This window comes from Cavia porcellus, unplaced genomic scaffold (genome assembly GCF_034190915.1).
Source record: "Cavia porcellus strain 051 isolate PalLab524CR breed Dunkin Hartley unplaced genomic scaffold, mCavPor4.1 scaffold_3, whole genome shotgun sequence".
NCBI classification, from domain to species: Eukaryota; Metazoa; Chordata; class Mammalia; order Rodentia; family Caviidae; genus Cavia; species Cavia porcellus.
In genome coordinates, this window is record NW_026947486.1 from 96,302,466 (window position 1) to 96,308,364 (window position 5,899).

A 5,899-nucleotide genomic window follows, 5' to 3' on the forward strand; every position below is an offset into this window, starting at 1 on the left:
AAAATATACATACACATACATACACACACACACACAAAGAACACAATCAAAAGGAAAAAAAAGCTGGCAGTCATGATGCAGAATTTCTTTCCTTTTTCTGGTTTGCATTCATGTCCAATGTTTCTTTCTTTTTTTCTGGTTTGCATTCATGTCCAATATTTTCTGAATTTTCTAAAATAATCCTTTTATGTTTTTCTTCGCTAGTCAAAGAAAATCTTTTACTTCACTCTAAATTTGTAGCAGGTTTGTTCTAATAATGGCAATATGAGAGGCACGATCAACTTTAGGGTTTTTCTAATCAACCTTAAAACTGTTTTATACTTTTGATCCCTTTTACATGCATGTTTTTCCTTTTTGTGAACATCGTACCACTTAGTTTTTTACATAATATGTCCATATTTAAAAGTTTATTTTTTATTTATCTTATTTAATTTTTAAAATTAGATTTCATTACTACATTTTAGTTATACATGATGATAGCGTTCATCATAGAGCATTTGTACCTATACATATAATTTATTTTTTCCCCATTTTGCAGTCCTCCCTTCAACCCCTCTTCCCCTCCTCATATACAAAAGGTTTGTTTCCATTTTTCATTCAAAAAATCTATTAATCAGTTGCACAGTATTTAATAAGAATAAATGCCATATGACAATGGTTGATTAATTTTCAAAGGTCACTTTATTCATGTGAATTATAAAACTAGCAATCAAATATAAATATTTTGCACCAAAATTCTTGTATTTGAAAAATTAGTCATTAAGTTTCCATAAAAAATTTGCAAAGAAAAAAGTACAAATAATATCCAAATCAAAGAATGAATTATAGTTTCATTCAATGAAATGTGAAAGATTCCCAGTAATTTGACTATTTTCCTGCTTTGAAAATATTTTCAAAATGTCTCATATTTGATCAAATTTCACTTGTGCAAAATGAAGTATACCAATAAGTGGGTTACACTTCCATAAATTCTCTTAATATTTTAAATGCCACACAGCCACTTATTTGTAATAAAATAAAATTTTCACTTTTATCATGCACTTACTGTAGTTTGGAGCTATAAACAACAACAAAAATCAACTTTGATCACAATCATACTTATCTAAATTGTAGAACAGGACACATTGAATTATGGCATCAAAAGTCATAAGTGGGACTAGCTGGGTGGGACTAGTGGGACTAGCAGATATTAAATGAAAATATGCATATGGGAAATTTCAAGGTTGATAACATTTTTCATGTCTTCTATTTTCTTTAACAGATGCATGGATTCCCCAAAATATTATAAATAACATACTGTTAATTTATGAATTTAATTCAGTGTAAATTTTAACTGATGAAATATGTAACGATATTCCTGTTCTGCAAAAGCAATATAAAACCTTAAACACTACTACTTTTGGATAAATTAATCAATGTAATGAAGAGCTGTAGATTGTCCTACCAAATTAAGAAAATACATGATTCAAATATATGCTAATTATATGATACACACTTTAGATTAAAGCAAAGTGAATTTAAAAAGGTGGGAAATTTTATATCATGCTTCTGTGACTGGATCTCTTGCTACACAGTTCAGGCTGGCTTTGACCTCACTATGTAGCCCAGGCTAAACTCCTGGTGATCCTCCTGCCTCCTGCTCTCTGCTTCCCAGAGCTGGGATTACAGGCATGCATTACCACACCTGGCAAAGAGGACATTTCATAATACCAAAACAGTTAACCCATCCAGGAAAATATAACATTTATAAACATGCATGTATCTTATAACAGATTACCAAAACACATGAAATAAAAACTGACCTAAATGAAGAGACAAATAAAAAATTCAATAATACTTGGAGAATTTAATTTGCCACTTTCAATAATGAATATAATATCTAGAAAATGACCAACAAGGAAACAGAAGATTGGAATAGAAGATTCAAATTCTGTAGAATCAATTAGTGCTAACAGGTATCTCCAACCAAAATGAAATTAAAATAGAAATCAGTAAGTAAAATTTGGCAAATTCACTCAAATGTGGAAATTAAACAATATGGTTTCAAATAAAAAATGGATCACGAATAAATTAAAAGGAAAATCAAAAAATACTTGAAGTGAATTAAATGAAGACATGCTAAATTTATGGTACGGAGGTACAGCATTAATCAAAGGATAATAATCTGAACACAATTATAAAGATAAAAGACTGAATTAAATCTGAATAACCAAAGGGATTTTGAACAGAAAGTAACAAAACACACGTTATACTACTGTTTTCAAATATACTAAAAAATCACAGTAATCCAGCTAAACATTGTAGAAGAGACAGTCTAGAAGTAAACTCACACATTTTATAGGCAATTGATTTTTCAATAAAGCTGTTACAAACATACACAGGAGGAAAAAAAAACAGACTTTTCAGTGAAGGGTGCTAGGAAGTTTGCAGAAGAAAGAAATTAGACCCCTATTTCTTACCAGTTACAAAGATTAACTCAAAATGGATTAAAGACTTAAATTTAAAACTGAAATCTATGAAATTAACAGACAAAAACAAGAAAAAACCCTCAGGACATTTGAAGAGGCAAGTTTTTTTTAAAATTCTTTTTTTTTGGTACTGGGAATCAAACTCAGGACCTTACACCTGCCAGGCAGGCACTGTGCTGCTGAGCTATACCTCTGGCCCCACAAGTTTCTTTTTTAATTAGGCCCCAAAAACATAAGGAAAAAAATCAAAACTAGACAAATGAGATTATATCAAACTAAAATGTTCTTCAGAGCAAAGAAACAATAAACAAGAGTAAAAAACAACATACAGAATAGGGTAGGGAGAGAAATACCTGCAAACTATATACTCTGACAAGGATTTTTTAATCAAGAATTATATAATGAACTCAAATAACCCAACAGCAGAAAAACCCATGAGTTTTGAATGACTAATAGTAATTAGACTTTTTCAAAGAAGATACGCAAATGCCCAAGTATATGAACAAATGCATAGCAGTAATCATGAGGGAAATGGAAACAAAAACAGTGATAGAATCACCTCACTGCAGTAAGAATGGTTATTATAAAAATATAAAAGATAACAATTGATAGCAATGTTGTGGAAAAAGGGTACATTTGCACACTACTTGTGGGTATGTACATCAGTACAGATGCTGTGGAAAACTTAATGAATCAAAAATTGATGCATGGTGATGCAGGGCTGTCATCCCAACATTTAGGAGGCAGAAGCAGGAGGATCACTGAGAGTTCAAGACCAGCATGGGCTACAAAGTGAGCTCAAGGTCAGTCTGAACTGCATAGGGAGAATCTCTCTCAAAAAGACAAATAAATAAATAATTGAATGCCATATAATCCAGCAATCTCACTACTGGATATATATATATATATATATATATATATATATATATATATATGAAATAAAATCACTATGTTAAAAAAACAATTTAAGTGTCCATCAACTGATGAATGGATAATGAAAATGTGGTACATATATACACTGGAATAGTATTCAGCCATACAAAATGAAACTTTATCATGGGTGACAAAATGGAACTGGACATCACTATGTTAAGTGAAATGAGCCAGGCTAGCTATATAAAAAAATGAATAGATTGTGGAGGGAAATCAAAATGTAGAGAAGCAACCAGCATAGACATGTGTTTTAATGCTTACTGTAATCTCCCATTGACTTTTTAATTAGCGGGCCACAGCTGTACAGCCATAATTATCATGGCTTGCAGGGCCTCCCCATTGTCCTAAACAGAGGGACCAGGTAAAGGAGTCACTGCAGGTCAGAAGATGGTGAAGGTAATTCAGATGGCATAAAGAGAAGGGATACCCTTAAGTTGCACTATGAATCTCTAAGTCTCCGGCTCACCTATGAAGGTGAAACCAGAATCACTGTGTCCTTTTAAGCAACTGAAATAAAATCTGAACCACGTCCAGCAGAAAGAGACATAGAGTACGCTTTTGAACCTACTAGGATTGAATGCCTGGTGAAATTAAAATATCAGCATTCTTCAAAAAATTCTTAAAAGTACAGATTCTCACAATATAACATTCCCAATGGTCAGGGAACAATCCAAAATTACTAACATAAAACCAGGAAGGAGCTCGGGGATATAGCTCAGCAGCACAGCGCCTGCCTGGCAAGCACTAGGTCCTGAGTTCGATTCCCAGTACCAGGAAAAAGAAAACAGAAAAATAAAAGAGAATTAATTTATAGCAACTTTGAGACAATCCAGAACTTGAAATACCAGATAAATAATTTAAAGCAATGTTGTAATTTTAGGCATTAGGTAAAGGAAAACACACTTGAAATTCTTGAAGAGACAGATATTCAGCAGATAAATAGGAATTATAAAAATAACATGGAAAATTAGCATTGTAAAAAGGTATGAACTTTTCATTGAAGTCAACATGAAAATGGGAAAATAGAGGAAAGACTGAACACAAAGATAAAGCAGTAAATCCACTCTAAACAGCAAAGAAGAAAATAATGTAAATAATCTAAACAGGATCTCAGGGCCTGTGGGACAATGTCAAAAGGTCCAATACATGCAATTAGAGTCAATGAAAAGAAAGACAATGAGTTTGGGACAGAAAAAATAGTTGGAAGACATAACACTCTCAAATTTCTCAAATTTGGTTCAAGTCATATATTTACAATCCTAAAATAAGTAGATCCTTAAAAGAATCAATTCAAAGACATTCACTACACACACCATAACCAAACAGCTGAAGATCTAAGATAAATAAAATATTTTGAAAGTAGTTAGGAAAAAGTGGAATAATAAAGACCTGGAAAAACTGACACAAATAACTAGGAATTCAGGTCAGAAGGGTAGGAGAGTGCTGATAAAATACTGAAGTGAAAAATAATCAACCTAGAATTTTACATCCAGTGAAAATATATTTTTCAGATGAAAGAAATCTAAGAGAATTTGTTACCAGCACATCTGCTTTACAAAAATGCTAAGAGAATTTCTCTCAATATAGGGAATTAATAAGAAAATTTAGACATTTGAGAATGAATATAGAACAAAAGAAATGGTAACTGGATTATTGTAAAATAATATTTTCTTCTGAATGATTTGAAATTCATGTAAACACATAGGCTCCACATATTGGGTGTTTGCATGGAGATGTAATATCTATAACAATAAAAACAGAGGCTTTCAACTTAAGATGCAACAAATAGGAAAGGGAATTTATCAGACTAACAAGAAAATGCTGGGTAATCTACAAAATCACAAAATATTCTGAAATGCATCAATGGCATGGTTTAAGCAGAAACTAGCATATCTGAGAAAAGTCTGAACACAGAGGCTTGATTTCATGGAGACAGAACATGCTAGAAAGATGCCAGGTATCATACAAACCAGTATTAAGAATTGAGCTAAAAACTGGAATGCATGGTAAAAGATCAAGTGTGTGGTAGCACGGCAAATACAGAACTCCCGCAAGCCACGGGCACAAATGAAATTCACACTATCAGGCTCCGTGTCCTCAGACCCCACCACATTATTACGATATACACGGGGAGCCAGAGAACGATCCTTTGGTGTCTTCGGAGGAGGAGCGCAGCAGCTGACCTTGAAGAGGCATGACGCCACTAAGTGCCCTCCAATTTCCCTACCCAATAAAACTCTCGAAACAATGGAGAAAATGCGTAAATTCCCGTAGCCCTCAAAACACAAGTGATAATCTATTGTTGCTGGGAGCTGGGAACAAAAAAATAAAACTCTGTCCGTGGAGGAGGGGCGGGAGCTGCTTGCTGGGGGATCTTACAATTTGCAGCTCTCCAACTTACAGGAATGGAGTAAATTGGCTAGAATGTATTTTTCTTTTTTGGTCAATAATGCAGCCAATAAAATACTGCCCCGGGCAGGCACCCTCATCCCTTCAGC